Source organism: Cibotium barometz, chromosome 2, assembly GCF_041138505.1.
Source record: "Cibotium barometz isolate CiBa-2024 chromosome 2, ASM4113850v1, whole genome shotgun sequence".
Taxonomy (NCBI): Eukaryota; Viridiplantae; Streptophyta; class Polypodiopsida; order Cyatheales; family Cibotiaceae; genus Cibotium; species Cibotium barometz.
In genome coordinates, this window is record NC_141047.1 from 25,866,589 (window position 1) to 25,883,993 (window position 17,405).

General features: G+C 40.5%; 1 long non-coding RNA gene across 2 annotated transcripts in view; it reads left to right on the forward strand.

Moving 5' to 3' along the window:
• Positions 1 to 4,168: 4,168 nt before the first annotated feature.
• LOC147640863 (uncharacterized) overlaps positions 4,169 to 17,405 on the forward strand; it is an 81,696-nt gene continuing 68,459 nt past the window's right edge. The window contains exons 1-2 of one of the 2 annotated variants that reach the window (XR_015268517.1): positions 4,171 to 4,475; positions 4,779 to 4,955. This is a non-coding gene — a long non-coding RNA (uncharacterized LOC147640863). Of the gene's footprint in view, positions 4,476 to 4,778; positions 4,956 to 17,405 lie in introns of those variants that run through there. The other variant, XR_015268521.1, reaches the window with a different exon arrangement.

Below are 17,405 nucleotides of genomic sequence, written 5' to 3' on the forward strand. Positions count from 1 at the left end.
TACTCCATCATGAGTGCATGTGGTACTCCATTATGAGTGCAATCTTTCTCTCTTTCTCTCACCATCATTACAGAAAGGTTCGTGGGAGACACCACATAAGAGGCGTTAGCTTTACCACTAGTGTTAAAACCCTAAGATCTCTCTAGATAATTGTTATGCATAAACATGCATAAATCAGGATTAACTCAACCACCCAACCACCCCCGAGCTCAAGGGATGCACACATGAATCATAAATAAAATACATCATACCTCTACCTTGATGTCCCATACCATCAAGAGGTATAACTCAATCCAATAGCATGTAGCTATAGTGTGAAATGGTAGGTGAGTAGATATGGACCTCTACACAAGAGACCATAGCATAAGCCTCCAAGCCCCCAAGCCTCCAAGCCTCCCTTGAGTGTGCCCCATGCCCCTATTATATAGGAGGGCCCTCAAGTGACTCTTGACTTTCCATTTCCCATGTGTGACCCTTGGATGCCTGACCCTAACCTTAACCCTTAAGGTTAGTCCTAACCCATCATGCTCCCATGCTCACAAGCCTAATGTGGGTTAGCCTCCTAGTATATTCACACATAATGTGCATATAACATACTTCCCTCTCTCAAAACATTGCACTCTTGCAATGAAAAGAAGGAGAACTGCACTGAACAATCTCAACTGACTCCCAAGTTGAATTCCCTATCTTTTCACCTAATTTTAACCTCAAGGATTAGTCAACTACAAAGTTTCCTTTCCTTGAATTCAAGAACCTTATCAGGTTCATGTGGAACATAGGATAAATCTTCGACTTCAACGAGTTCTTGAGGAGTAACTGTGTTATCCTCACCTCCGAGTTTCCCTTTCAATCTATTGATATGAAAGACTGGATGAACTCTAACATGTGGAGGTAGTTTTAAGTTCAAACGCAACCGTGCCAATCCGATGTATAACTCGAAAATGGACCACAATATCTAGGAGATAAACTCGAGTACTTTCGAGACATATGCATGAAGCATATACTCTACAATCTGATTCATACACTCTGTTTGCCCATCAAACTACTGCGGATGCAGAGCAATTCATATTCAAAGTAACTTCCTCGTTGTAAAACATTCGGAATAAAGTAGAAAAACATGGCATTATAACAGTAGAAACTAGGGATTCATCGGCACCCCGACATACCCACATCTGCATATGGAATAATCGATGTCCCGAGTTACCCATATCAACATAGAGAGTCATTAGCGTCTCGATGAGTCACATATGTCCATCCGTAAAATCAGGTTGACTATATAAATCACCTAAAGTACGGAACTAGAGAAAGAAATGCCAACAAAGGAAGAATCCAAATTTCCTTATCCGAACACAACAAGATAAACTTGTTTGAACTCTAAAGAAAGAGATTTCAACAAGTGAAAATGCCGATGAGATAACTCTCATCAAAACATGCAAGCTATAGATGAGATTACTCTCATTAAAACATGCAGGTTGTAGATAAAAGAAGTTTATCTAGAGAATGCCCACACTATAACTCTAGTGAATTTAGAAAATGAGATTGTCTTTGAATGTTGAGAACAACATGCTAAGTGATGTAAGCAAAGCAATAATCTTGAGTCCAAATTATCTCATAAGATAATATATGTGAGGGATTACTAGCGTCCCATACCACCATGATACCACCCATACATACCTTAACAATTTGAAACTCCCTAGTATGCCGTCTAGAAAATATGAATAAAATCCTGTATAAAAGAAATAAGATGGCCTTATCCAGACTTTCACATACTAAACCTATCTCTATATACTTGAGACTACATCAAGGAATAACTCCTTCCCGACGAGTACATCATTAGAAAAGAAATTAAATTATTGGCGCCTTTCTAATGATAACTACCCAAAACACAATAAAGTAAGGGTAGAAAAATAACTCACCTAGATATATAAGCAACTAGGTATACAAGTTGGAATATGTACAAGAGTATAAGAAATATACTCCAAAATTACGTGCAAAAAACGAAGGCAAATGCTACCTTCAAAGCACATGTAATTATTCAAAAGATCAAAAGATCCTTATAAAACCATGGATAAAAGCATAAAAGCTCCTTAAATCCATGAAAACCATAGTTGATCATAAAAATCAATACATACCACCTAATGGACATTAATCATGCCAAGGGAAGCATTAAAATTGGTGGCCAACTCATCAATCCGGAGTATATGAACATTGTATCGTTCAAGCAAAACTCCAAAGTAAGCAAGTGAAACACATGTGTGTAGCACTCAATAAAAAAAAGAACCCCTAGACACAAGCGATCTAGGCAGAACCTAATGAGTCCATATAAAACTTGGAAAACATCCAACAAAAATCCACTAAAACAAACCGATCAACTAACCCATGATAGAATTTCTCTTAGGATTAAGAAATTAAGCACAAACCACACTTAAACAAGTACAAAATAAGTTATCATGGAAAAGTGTCAAAGGTGAAACACACTTTGAACGCAAATTATAGCCATAAAAAGAAATTAAGGAACATGTCCAAAAAGAATGGCTAAACAATGGCAAAAAATCATGAATACATCGTTTAGAATTAATCCAAACATAAATATCCATTAATATGAGATATAATCGTATTAATAATATGCGAATAACCCGCATCTATCTAATGTCAGCACGAGAAAACGTACATCCGTCTCGATAATGATACTAGTATAACCATAGCAGCGTATGCATGAGTAGGATGATTGTCTAATAAAACAGCAACAAAGATAAATAATGAAAAACCATAACACAATTTGACTGATCCTCTGTTCCCAATTCGGAACTAGTCCAACCATACTTCGTTCTAGCACGAGGAACACAATCTCTTAATGTACTGGCAGTTTCATGTGGCAGTTTCATGTACACCCTCATGTCCCCCTTAGGCTGTGGTCTCATACGGGCACTCATAATCATTCTGTAAAATGAGCATTAGTGCTTGTGCCGTACACATACTTACACACTCACCTAAAGATATATCTACTCCCACTGGTCTCTGCCCTGCTAGTCTCAATCTTGGGTATCACCACACCCACACATACACACACTTCTAGCTCCTCTCCCTCTCTCCCTGTCTTGGTCTTGCCCAGCTCACAATTGACACACATACCTTCCCCATACCACACTCATCTAACATAGACCTACAAAGACACACACTCCCGTGCATACTCCATTTTGGTACACGCACATATTCTTGTGCATATGCAGCACCATGCACACTCACACCTACGATACACACACATTGACGATGCACACACATACCTATTGGGTACACACCCACAGACATAAGGCTGCATCCACACATGCATGGCATACACGCACACACGGTGCATGCAAATACTCATTAAGCACACACATGCACACTGTGCCCACACACACATAAGGTTGCACCCATATATGCATGGCATACATGCACACATGCATATGGTCATACACTTCCACATGTGCTAGATGCACACATGCTCGCATGCATGCATGTTTTCCCCCCTACTACTAACGATTACGCTCGGTCCAACACACACTCTGTCTCCCATGCTTTTTTCTATCGCCTTGTTGGTACCCCTCACCATGCTTTTTTCTATCGCCTTGTTGGTACCCCTCACCATCAGAGTTGCCGCTCTGTCTCTGTCTCTCTCTCTCGCTTGCTGCTGTCGCGCTCTCGAGCCGTAGCTCTCTATCATCGCGCTCTTATTGTTGTGCCCTCCACGACTCCTTCCTATCTTTCTTGCTTTCCTCTTGGGGGCTATGCCTTGCCCACGACCTCTTCTTCCTCTTTGTCTCGGTTTCCCCCTGCCAGGCATGCGAACCCTTTCCCTGTTAAAAAAATCTTGGGACCCTATATTGAGCCCTCTTCCCATGCAACCCCAACCTTTCCCGCGCTATATTGGATAGCTTTTGGGGAGAAAGCTATCCGAGTTGGTCTCTCTCCCGCGCACGCATAAACAATATAACACACACACACACGCGCCAACTCTCTCCCGCGCACGCATAAACAATATAACACACACACACGCGCGCGCAGATTTATTTTTGCATTTGCATTTGGAGTCTAGAGGAGTTAAATAAGGGCTTTCTCTGTCCGGGCGGCCGTTGTGAACAGGCCCTAAAACGCAAGCTAAGGGCTATATAGAAGCCCAAGCGCTGCACAGAAGAGAACTTACTGAGTTTTACTGTATTGAGTTTTGTCTCAGCAGGACGAAGATGGGAGGAGGCAACGATGGATACGCGTACAAGGGTTCGGGCACGAACGCGCAGGGCAACCACTACTGCGCCCGCGACCATGGGCCTTCCGCGCCCAACCAGAACGCCTACCACTACTCCAACCAGAACGGCTCCTACTACTACTCCAACCCCAACGGCTCCACCTACTACAACAGCGGCAAGGGCTACGCCGCTTACAACCCACCTTCTTCATCATCCGCCCCCACCAAGAAGTGATTGCAGCTGCCTAAGGTGAGCCCTCCCTCCTCCCCTGTTTTTGTGTCCTTGCAGGACATGGCCTTCCTTTTTGCTGCATTGCCTGTTGCGTTCATGTCTACCTACTTTTTGACATGCTCGGTTCTCTCTCCTCTCGCGTTCACGAATTCCCACCCTTTGTATGAGGATATGGGTAGTCATGGGGCTTACCCCGTTTTTGGCCCCCCAACATCTATGTCGGTTGGTTCTAATGAGAAATGTTTCATGATTGTTGGATGGCTGTCATTTGCCCAACAAGTTGGGTAGGTTCTAACCGGTTGAGAAAGTGGATGGCTGCAGGTGAGAAGATGATGATTAGTGGGAGTCTTCTGAAGTTTTTGATACAGCTTGCTGATAGATCAGAAATGTAGCTTGGTCTTGGTTATAGGGATTGCTTCTTATGTGACAAAGTATGTATGGGTACATTGTAGTTGGCACTGACATTATCTCCTCAATGCAATGCTATGTCTTTGGTAATGCGACATGGTTCAGTGGTCACAATAGGTTTTGCAGTGCCCTATTTGTCTGATGCATTCTTATTGTAGTTCATCTTTCTTCAAGTGCCATGCGTTACTTGTCCTTTGCTTATGCGGACAGGCTGTGTGGGTTGCTAGCAAGACAACTGTGTGTGTGTGTGTGTGTGGTATGTGTGTGGCTTACTGGTCTCTTTTATCATCTTATATCCAGAATACTGGTGCAATCAGGATATTGTCCCTACGCGCATGATTTATTTTTGCAAATTGAGGTGGTAATGTTATGGGATATGCGAGGTCTCCAGCCACAAAAGCATGCATGGCATAAGCATTCAATCTCGGGTGCATAAACATTAAGTCTTCATCAGTAGATGGGAGAAAAGGCAGACGGGTGATACAAGTGAAAGTTTTATTAATGTTATGTGAAATGCCATGATAGCTGGTCACTGCCGAAATTTTTAACAGGCCGTGCATTTCTTATTAAAAATCAAGGTGAAAGGGAAAGGTGAAGCATTTGAACACCTTCAAGACGGATGTGGGGGCCTTTGAATGATGCAAAAACGCAGATGGGTGCCTTTACATGATGCAGATGGGTGCCTTTACTTGCTGCTGATGCTTTACTGGAGTGGTACAAGCCAAGCACTGATGACAGCTTGTGAGAAGCTTTGCTTGAGGACTTCTGAATGTTGTGAAGGGTCCTCAGGAATAGGGGCCGATGAAGGTGGATGTTACCTCCTCTCATAAAATGCAAGTGCCTTTCTCCTATTGTATCTTGGATAGTTTGCTTGGAAGTGCATTGCTAGAAGTGTATGTCAAATGTGGTGCATTACAAGGTAAGTAATACTTGGATACATTTCTTGAGTCTCTGTTGCTAGATGTTTATGGCAAATGTGGTGCACTACAAAGGCACAAGTGAGCAAGGCATAGAGACGGACAAAGTACATGATGCTGAGATCCCAAGAATGGGGTTTCTAGGAAGAGCCATGCAATTGTATTATGCCAAAATGCCAAATGTGATGCACTTGGAAAGGAAAAAGTGTGACCTCATTGTGCATTGGAGGATGAAGACTTTCCTCCTAGTCCAATGGAATTGGTGCTGTATTCGAATGAAGTGCAATTGCTAAGACTTAGGAAGTGTTTGATGACATTCTCATTCAAAATGTTGTTTCTTGCAATGCGCGAGTCACGTGATTTGACCAGTAGCATGTGCATGCACTCTTAGTGTTTGGTAGTGAAGCAAATATAGACACAAAAATACTCAACTTGGTAAGCCATTTTCAAATGGGGGTGGGACAAAATTACCTATTCTCACATATTACCTTGTTTTTAAATCTTGAATGTCACCAAATTTCTCTTCTCAAATTTGATTTTGAACTTAGTAATCTGTCAATTTTACTAGAACGTATTTTGAGTATCAGCTTAATGATAGTTATTGTAATCGATTTATCAAACAAAGGGGAGAATCAAAATTTGCTTTACAGAATTTTGTCGACAACAAGTGCATGCACTTGAATGTTTTGAAATGAAGCAACACAAGGGTATGTCCATCCTTAACTCTCATTCAAAAAGCTAGTGGTAGCATATAAGCAGCCAAAAAGGACATAGAAATACATGTTGAGGTAATGAGACAAGGGATGTTAAGAACGGTGTTGTGCTTGGCGATAGGTTTGCCAAATTACATGTGTTAAACTTACAATTACTTGTTTTTGCATTTCTAAAACATGTAGCAGTAGAGGATCACCTAAACATGGTAGAGACACATGTTTGCACACTAGCTACTAGTGTGACTTCTATTTCCTGTGCTTACTTCAAGCCATTCCCATCAAGTACATGTTGAGAGCTCATGGGTGCATGAGCATTGGTGGTGGTGTCGGCTCATTGAACAATGAGCGAGAGGGTTTTCATAATGGTAGTCCATTATCAGAACATGGGCCAGAAGATGGTCAGTCAATACCCTAATTAATAGTGAACAAAGTGGAGAGAGTTTTCATAATGGTCTATGTAATGCATGCTTACTACAAAACCTTGCAAATGCATGTCTTCATGGAGAGGTAAATCTCGTTGATTTGGATGCAGATGTAGAGGATGGCCAAGACCCAGATGAGTAAGTATTGAAGGAGTCTGAGGCAAGGTTGCTATAATTTTTCACATCAACATCATGCAGGGTATGTTGGCATCCTAAACCTCTTTATATACCAAGGCCGCATCCAAGGGCTTGATTCTTAACAACTCTACCTACATAAGTGTCTCTGCTCTTAAACTGTGTAACATTTTCCTTGTTAACCTCCTTGAGTAGTGTGGTAAAATTTCCCACACTCTACCTCCTTCAATAGTTTGTGGTATGGATATATCATAGCCTCTTGGGAGGAACCATAGCATTTATAACACGTTTGAAGCAAGTAAAAGGCTTTGACATAAAGAATACATGGAATCTCTAGAAAACAACGTTTGCTTGATTATTGAGAGAGAGAGAGAGGGAGAGAGGGAGAGAGAGAGAGATGGAGACGGAGGAAACTGGTGCTTATATTCAACCGAGCAAGAATGATAACAAGCTACAGACATGTGGAGGCACATGTAACAAGAATGTGGTATTCATGATAACAAGCTACTAACAGGTGGGAGGCACATATAACAAGAATGTGGTATTCATGATAACAAACTACTGACAGGCGGGAGGCACCCGTAAAACTAGTGAGTAAAATGAGTAATGTGTATGTGTGTGTGTGTGTGTGTGTGTGAGAGAGAGAGAGAGAGAGAGAGAGAGAGAGAGAGAGAGAGAGAGGAAATGAACATGCTTGAATTATTACATAAATTTCTTGAATGTCACCAAATTTCTCTTCTCGAATTTGATTTTGAACTTAGTAATCTGTCAATTTTACTAGAACGTATTTTGAGTATCAGCTTAATGATAGTTATTGTCATCGATTTATCAAACAAAGGGGAGAATCAAAATTTGCTTTACAGAATTTTGTCGACAACAAGTGCAGGCACGTGAATGTTTTGAAATGAAGCAACATAAGGGTCTGTCCATCCTTAACTCTCATTCAAAAAGCTGGTGGTAGAATATAAGCAGCCAAAAAGGACATAGAAATACACGTTGAGGTAATGAGACAAGGGATGTTAAGAACGGTGTTGTGCTTGGCGATAGGTTTGCCAAATTACATGTGTTAAACTTACAATTACTTGTTTTTGCATTTCTAAAACATGTAGCAGCAGAGGATCACCTAAACATGGTAGAGACACATGTTTGCACACTAGCTACTAGTGTGACTTCTATTTCCTGTGCTTACTTCAACCCATTCCCGTCAAATACATGTTGAGAGCTCATGCGTGCATGAGCATTGGTGGTGGTGTCGGCTCATTGAACAATGAGCGAGAGGGTTTTCATAATAGTAGTCCATTATCATAACATGGGCCAGAAGATGGTCAGTCAATACCCTAATTAATAGTGAACAAAGTGGAGAGAGTTTTCATAATGGTCTATGTAATGCATGCTTACTACAAAACCTTGCAAATGCATGTCTTCATGGAGAGGTAAATCTCGTTGATTTGGATGTAGATGTAGAGGATGGCCAAGACCCAGATGAGTAAGTATTGAAGAGTCTGAGGCAAGGTTGCTATAATTTCTCACATCAACATCATGCAGGGTATGTTGGCATCCTAAACCTCTTTATACCAAGGCCTCATCCAGGGGCTTGATTCTTAACAACTCTGCCTACATAATTGCCTCTGCTCTTAAACTATGTAACATTTTCCTTGTTAACCTCCTTGAGTAGTGTGTGGTAAAATTTCCCACACTCTACCTCCTTCAATAGTTTGTGGTATGGATATATCATAGCCTCTTGGGAGGAACCATAGCATTTTTAACACGTTCGAAGCAAGTAAAAGGCTTTGACATAAAGACTACATGGAATCTCTAGAAAACAACGTTTGCTTTGACTCTTGGGAGGAACCATAGCATTTATAACACGTTCGAAGCAAGTAAAAGGCTTTGACATAAAGAATACATGGAATCTCTAGAAAACAACGTTTGCTTGATTATTGAGAGAGAGAGAGAGAGAGAGAGAGAGAGAGAGAGAGAGAGAGAGAGAGAGAGAGAGAGAGATGGAGACGGAGGAAACTGGTAGTTATATTCAACCGAGCAAGAATGATAACAAGCTACAGACATGTGGGAGGCACATGTAACAAGAATGTGGTATTCATGATAACGAGCTACTAACAGGTGGGAGGCACATATAACAAGAATGTGGTATTCATGATAACAAACTACTGACAGACAGGAGGCACCGGTAAAACTAGTGAGTAAAATGAGTAATGTGTGTGTGTGTGTGTGTGAGAGAGAGAGAGAGAGAGAGAGAGAGAGAGAGAGGAAACGAACATGCTTGAATTATTACATAAATTTCTTGATACAAATGCATTTGGTAAAGCAATATTTTTGGATCCATGTGAATTAATCAATCACCAATGAGTGCTTACTCGATGGGCAAGCATCTAATCTAGTTCTCCTCTTGCTGCATTCCCCTCTACGACTCATTATATTCCCTTGGACAGGCACCTAATCTGGCCTCCTCTCCCCCCTTTCCCCCCTTTCCCCCCTTTCCTCTCCTCTCTCTTCTCTTTTCCTCTCACACTTGACCAATCTAGATTTGAGAAATCCTCTAGCATTGTTTGGTTAACTAAAGTTGCAAATTCGATGCCCATGCACTTGCACATCTACCTGCCAAGAACGTGAGGTGTTGTTCCCTAGTTATGATGGTTGTGACAGCACAAAATGCACTTGCCATGCCCACGGGATATAGATCACCATGAGATGGAGATCACGAAACACACTAGGACTAATGGGTAGTGGACCCCATATGCCACTCGTTATAGGGTATACAACTCCAGGGCTACGAATGCACATAAACTTTCTGACCCCACTCCTTATAGGGTGTGCAACTCTAGGGCTATGAATGCACATATACTTGAAGATTCGGTGCTTGTGCACTTGCACATCTACCTGCCAAGAACTTGAGGTCTCCCCCCAACTATGATGGTTGTGACACCAAAAACTGCACTTGCCACGCCCATGGGATATAGATCACCATGAGATGGAGATCACCAAACACACTAGGACTAATGGGTAGTGGACCCCATATGCCACTCCTTATAGGGTATGCAACTCCATGGCTACGAATGCACATACTCTTGTTGACCCCACTTGGACTTGCATCGAGACCCCTTGCTTCCTAGCCAAGTCACGGGTGCTTCATGCCTCATAGGTCGCACACCTGAAGGTAGGCTTGTCATTTGAAATGACTCAAATGGAAAGGGTGTTAGGAAGAGAGACTATAGCACACCTACCCATGCTTGCAACCACACCAAGTCTAGCTACTTTACTAGTAGAGACCCTTAAAGGCTCAAGTGCAAATTGCTAAGCTTGTGAGATTATACAATAGCACAAGTGACCTCGTGCACCACATTGAGTGCTTTGTGCAAGTTTGTGCATTGAAAGAGACAAGCGATGTCATTAGAATCAATGATCTTAGCCTAACCCTTGAAGGAAAGGCGGGTCAGTGGTTTAGACAAGTATCCATACTAGAAAAAGCTAGCTTCACCTGGCTCAAAGCGGCATTTGTCAAGGCACACCTACCCATGCTTGCAACCACACCAAGTCTAGCTACTTTACTAGTAGAGACCCTTAAAGGCTCAAGTGCAAATTGCTAAGCTTGTGAGATTATACAATAGCACAAGTGACCTCGTGCACCACATTGAGTGCTTTGTGCAAGTTTGTGCATTGAAAGAGACAAGCGATGTCATTAGAATCAATGATCTTAGCCTAACCCTTGAAGGAAAGGCGGGTCAGTGGTTTAGACAAGTATCCATACTAGAAAAAGCTAGCTTCACCTGGCTCAAAGCGGCATTTGTCAAGGCACACACTAAGATTGGCCCTATGTGGAGCCCTTAGATGCATCTCTAAAAAGCAAAGCAAGAAGAAGGAGAATCTACTCGTGAGTATATCATGAGACTAATGCACCTAAACTCTCGTTTGCAAGCCAGTACGTAAGTTTAGCAATGCTAATATTTTGAATAGGTTGCTCGTTGGCCTTAGAAACCCTAAAGTGAACAAAGGACTAATGTTGCACCAAGACAAGATGTGGGAGTCTGGAAATGGAAAAGTTTCTTTTCTTTGAAGATAACCTAGAGGTTGCTCAACCCCTTCTAGATTCCACCATTCTGAATAGCTCAGTCCCGTGCACCTCCACAGCTGGCTTCCACATTTGGTGCATGAACAACTTGCCTTCTACCATCATGTGCCAGCAAATTAACATCCTGAAAGGTGACTTTGCGCATTTCCACATGTTTGATGGGTGTCTTATTCATCTTCTTCTCATTGAAGACCACATCATGGCTACGTATGATCTTCTTGCCTTTTGAATCCCAGAGACGATATCCCATCCCTCCACTTTCACCATAACCTAGAAAGATGCATTTCTTAGATTTCGGATCTAGCTTCTTTCGAAGCTCTTTTGGCACATGTGCAAATGCCTCACACCCAAATATGCGCAAGTGATTGTAAGAGGGCTTCTTGCCACTCCATGCTTGTTCAAGAACGCCATGATTGCCAAAACCTTCAGCAACAAGTGCATAATCCTTGCATACAATTTGCATTGACCCATCATGGCATATGACATCCAAAATGTAGCTAAAACATTGTGCAGGCTGCAACTTTTTTGCTGTCTTCTTGCAGACCTTATAACTTGTGATGCATAATTCAAATGAACCGGCTGTCAAAAGCAAACTTGTAGCCTGTTTAATGGTCGCAAATTGTCCAGTTCAGACCTAGACTGAATTCTTTACAGTCGGAAAGATATTCAGGTCAGAAGCAGGCTTTGCAAGCTGCAAACTGCAACTTTTGCCTCTCATTGATTGTAAGACTCTGTGGGTGGCAGCCCATTGTTTCCTTCCATGAAGAAACGCTACTCCAAGCTTCTCCCATGAGACATACTCCACATGAGAGCCCACAGCTTCTACAAAAGCCCTCGGCCAACCCTAGAAGCCTTCAACATGCTTACAGCCCTCTGTACGATATGCATAGTAACACCATGAGCAGCCCGAACATGATGAAGAAGGCGCTTGGATGCCACAGCCGGCCTGGTTCTTCACACCCACATGCTGTAACGGCCCACTACAGGTCAGCTCCTCTCACGCCTCCACGCTACAGAGCAGCCCGACTACTTACGGTTGTCCACAGCTCTACATGCTATAACGCTCTTCTCACAGCTCTGTCACGTAAGGAGGGGAGGGTAAGAAGGTTACCTCTTCACTGCTGTCTGCATGTTGGCACCATGATTCTCTTACCTCAGCCGGCTGCACTCCTCTGCGCACTCTCCAGAGCACACTGTGGATAAGCCTGAGAAGAGGCGTTCCCACGCTGGCTATGCCGCAAGCACCACCAAGGCTCCCGGCTGACTCCGCTCTTGCAGATCTGCAAGTGCAAGCTCCACGAGCTACGAGAGCTCACACAATCAGGCAAGGCAGCCTCTCTAGATCTCCTCTCCTCCGCGAACTAAGCTCTTCGAGCTTTCATGGCCGAAAGCTCCTCTCACGAGGCGATGACGGCGACGACGACCGGCTCCGCACACCGGCAAGCGCACACACCCAGCTCACTAGGCTCTGATACCAGTTGAGACAGAGAGAGAGAGAGAGCGAAGCAGGAGGAGACGACCCGTATTTTGGTGGTAGCTAATACTACCTTATCTTTCTTTTCTTCCATTTATATATAACGGGCTAAATACCCATACACAGGGGCCTTTACCCCCAATAACCAGGGGCCTTTACCCCCAACCGCTACTTTAGTAGTAGAGACCCTTAAGGCTCAACCAAACAAAGCAATGCAAATTACTAAGCTTGTGAGAAATACACTAGCACAAGTGACCTCCTGCACCACATTGAGTGCTTTGTGCAAGTTTGAACATTGAAAGAGACAAGTGATGTTATTAGAATCAATGATCTTAGCCTAACCCTTGAAGGAAAGGCGAGTCAATGGTTTAGACAAGTATCCATACTAGAAAAAGCTAGCTTCACCTGGCTCAAAGCGGCATTTGTTAAGGCACACACTAAGATTGGCCCTAAGTGGAGGCCTAAGATGCATCTCTACAAAGAAAAGCAAGAAGAAGGAGACTCTACTCGTGGGTATATCATGAGACTAATGCACCTAAACCCTCGTTGGCAAGCCAGTATGTAAGTTTAGCGATGCTAATATTTCTAGAAATGGAAAATTTTCTCTTCTTTGAATCTAACCTAGAGGTTGCTCAACCCCTCCTAGATTCCACCATTCTGAATAGCTCATTCCCGTGCACCTCCACAGCTGGCAACCAAACCATGTAGCTGAGCTTTTAGCTTTGAAGAATGAGCATATGAGAAACACACACACACACACACATGTAGGAAAGGAGATGGGAGGGACGGAGGGATTTTGTAATGTTTTCTCTAGAGATGCACACCCCACAATTGTTAATATAATATAGTACACACACCAATACTTTGATGCTAACAAAATACACCAATTCGTCTTAAGAGCTTTATGATAAACGCTCAAGTTGATAAAATACCACACACACACCACTCCTTGTAGGGAGAAGGGCTATAAATGAATGTTACAAGAGAACACTAATGTCAACAAAGTGCACAATTGTGGCTTGAGAGCTTTGAGATACCATGAGATATCAACAAAACTTAAAGGCCTAAACTAAAAACAAGACACTTGAAGTTCCACACACTCAAAATAGGGCCATTTCCACAATTCCATTTCTTTTCGTGCTAGAATTTGGTAGAGTTGTTGGTAATTTCACCAAAATTATCTAAATATCAAAAGATTTGGTTGAGAATATTTTTGTTCTTTTAACCTATATGTACCACACATGCACAAACCCTTCTTGACATGATCTTGTTTTTATAACCTATATGTACCACACATGCACAAACCCTTCTTGACATGATCTTGTTTTTATAACCTATATGTACCACACATGCACAAACCCTTCTTAACATCATCTCATATGGGTGTGAATGCACACACTTGATTCATATGTAAGGTATGCATGTATTTGTGCATGAATGCATGTGTGTGTGTGGGTGTGTGTACACGTGCATGTGTGCACGCATGTGTATATATATATATATATATATATATATATATATATATATATATATATATATACATGCATGCATCTACACATGGGTACACATTTACACTTACATGAATACATGTATACAAATACATAATCCTAAATTTTTTTAATTGTTGGTTACACTTATGCTTGGTTCATGAAAATAATCTCACACATATTTGAAAGAAATTCACCGTTACAAGCACTACACAAGCTTCCATTTGGCATATAGCCATAGATCAAGAGCTTCTCTTCTTTCCTATAGAAGGTGTCAATAAAGGTAAAATGCTTGGATGTTTTGATCTCCCAATGGCTTTCATAGTTTCCAAAATGCATTTTTTTCACCTACAATGATCCATAGTGAAAGAATGATGAGCACATTCATGCAACAATCAAAGATTACGAAAAAATTACAACGCTTCTTATGAACATATCCCATTGGATATTTTTCTCCAGTATGCAAAATACTCCTACGTCATGTATGAAAGAGTCTCAAATCAAGAGAAAAGAGAGCAATTAATGCAAGTTTTTCATGCCAAATATCCAAGAGGCATCCAAAAAATTTATCCTTTTCTCTAGCCTATCCACATGTCATATGAATTTCCTCTCTCTATTTCTCTCATCTCCAAACTTAGCATCTTAGACACTTCTCACTCATTCATCAGCTTTTAGCTCTCTCTCTCTCTCTCTCTCTCTCTCTCTCTCTCTCTCTCTCTCTCTCTCTCTCTCTCTCTCTCCATGTCTTCGTTATCTAGCTCACCTCTAGTTATAATAAACGTAGATGATGTTATTGATTACAATAAAAGTCTTGAGTAGTCGTGCAATCACTCATCAAAAGTCCTTATATCATGTACATTTGAGAGCTTGGTGGATTATCCCAAGCCTTTTGACTCTCTCTCTCTCTCTCTCTCTCTCTCTCTCTCTCTCTCCGCTATGTAGCTCACCGCGCTAGTTATAATAAACATAGATGATGTTATTGATTACGATAAAAGTCTTAATAAGTAGTCGTGAAATCACTCATCAAAAGTCCTTATATCATGTACATTTGAGAGCTTGGTGGATTATCCCAAGCCTTTTGACTTTATTTAATTCACATTTTCAGCACAAGCTATCTATATTGTGGGGGAATTACAACCCCCAACATAGATACTATCACAAGTTATCTATATTGTGAGGGAATTAAAACCCCAACATAGATACTATCACTTAGTTGATACCAACTTTCATGATCTCATACACTATGGGGGAATTACAACCCCAACATAGATACTATCAATTAGTTGATACCCACTTTCATGATATCATAGATTGTTATCAATATTGTAGAGGAATGACCACCCCAAACATATATGCTATCAATTAGTTGGCACTAATTTTCATGGTATCATACATTCTTAAGGAGTTACCACCCCCAACATGACTAAGTTAATCATACTGACAAAACTATTGATTGTGGCATCATGGACATGAAATGAAAAATAGTCCTCAATTTTGTGTACATTAACTTACAATGATTTATGAGCCTAAGTCACTTGATGACCACTGCTAACCCTCCTTCCAAGATTTCTTTATAAGAAATTCCCAAGATTCACTGTCCCAAAATCTCAGCAAAAGAGGGTTTTATAACTCAAACCTTCTATTCTCAACCTCAATAAATTCAAGATTTCCTTTTTCATCAGTGTTGTGACAAGATACCTCTTATGTGAATAATTTATTCTTAGATTTAGCCATAGGGCTTGTGTCCTTAATTTTTATGCCCTCAAAGCTTTTTCTTGCAAGCTTCAAATTGGATTTTCTACTCATTTTCTACTACCTTTATCACTTTAAGGAGAGTGCTTCACAATATTGTTTTGGTCTTTCTTTCTTTCATATATAATAGCTTACCTAGTACAATAAGGCCACTATGATATAAACCACAATTTCCCTATTTTAAACCCTAGGCTAGACTTGCTATGCTTTGGTTTATTAAGTGAGCATGTTGCATCGAGAGGTTGGCCACGTAGAAGATTGTTCTAATAAAATGAGGTCTTATCAAAGTGGGAGAGGGATGGAGGAATAGAACCACTTAGTTTATTGTTGGAAACATCAAAGAAACTCAATTAGTTGAAATAAGAGGAGTCTAGAAGGCTTCCACTAAGGTAGTTATTGTGATAAGGGTAATTATTTTGAAGCTAGTTAAGTTGCCTAGGGAGTTGGGTACAGGGCCTTTACCAAAAGTTCATCTTTTACCATTTAATTACTTGGATCTCAAATATCATGGGAATTCCTCTTTTTGTATAAAAATAAATTTACAAAAAATTCCTCTTTTACCATTTAATTACTTGGATCTCAAATATCATGGGAATTTCTCTTTTTGTATAAAAATAAATTTACCAAAATTTACTCTTTTCTCATAATCAATTAATTGTACATAATTATAAAAAAATTATTTCTCATGAATATGTTGAAAATCATTCTTTTTGCATAGGATGTCGAATCCTAGAATATGGTAGGAAGTCCTCTTTTAGCATTATGCATAAAAATAAGATATGTATTATTTTCTAAAAATTTTACTATAGCTTCGCTGCTACTATTATTGATAATTCTCAAATTTTTCCTAAAGAATAAAAGCTTGTAACGAAAATATGATATTAGTTCCTCTTTTATGCTTAAAATCAAACTATGAATTTAAATCATAATTTTAACCATAAAATTAAACATAACTATGATTATCTCACTAGATTAATCTAATTCCATTATTTCTCTTTTTCCAAATTGATAGGATAATCTATTTCTCATTTAGAATCAATCAAAGTAGTTTTTAACTACTTATAAATAATCTAACCATTATTTTGTTAACACAAAATCATAAAAATACAAGAGTTTAGCTTTGAATTAAGAGACTATCATTGAGAAGCATCCTTTTTCAAGGGATTTAGCCATAGAGATGGCTATTCTTTTAGAGAGAGAGATTTACTTAAAGAAAGCATTACAAATAAGCATAAAGATTAACTTTCTCTTAATTAAGCATTAAGACTTTAAGGAAAAGCTTGATTTGAATTAAAACAATCATTTTGAAAGCTTCTCAAGCTTGAGAGGGATTGAGAAGAAGAAAGTTATTAAAAAAACCATAAATTTAATTTTACCTTCAAGTTTAGCTTGGTTCTCTAATTGTAGTGAAGCCCCCGACCAATCAATTGGTCCATCAAGAGGAGAAGAGCAACTCCAAGAGTTGTTGTAGAGAGAGAGAGCTCCAAGCTCCCAAGAGAGGAAAATTTAAGGGATAATAGAAAATATGACTATTTTAATATAATATTGGCATG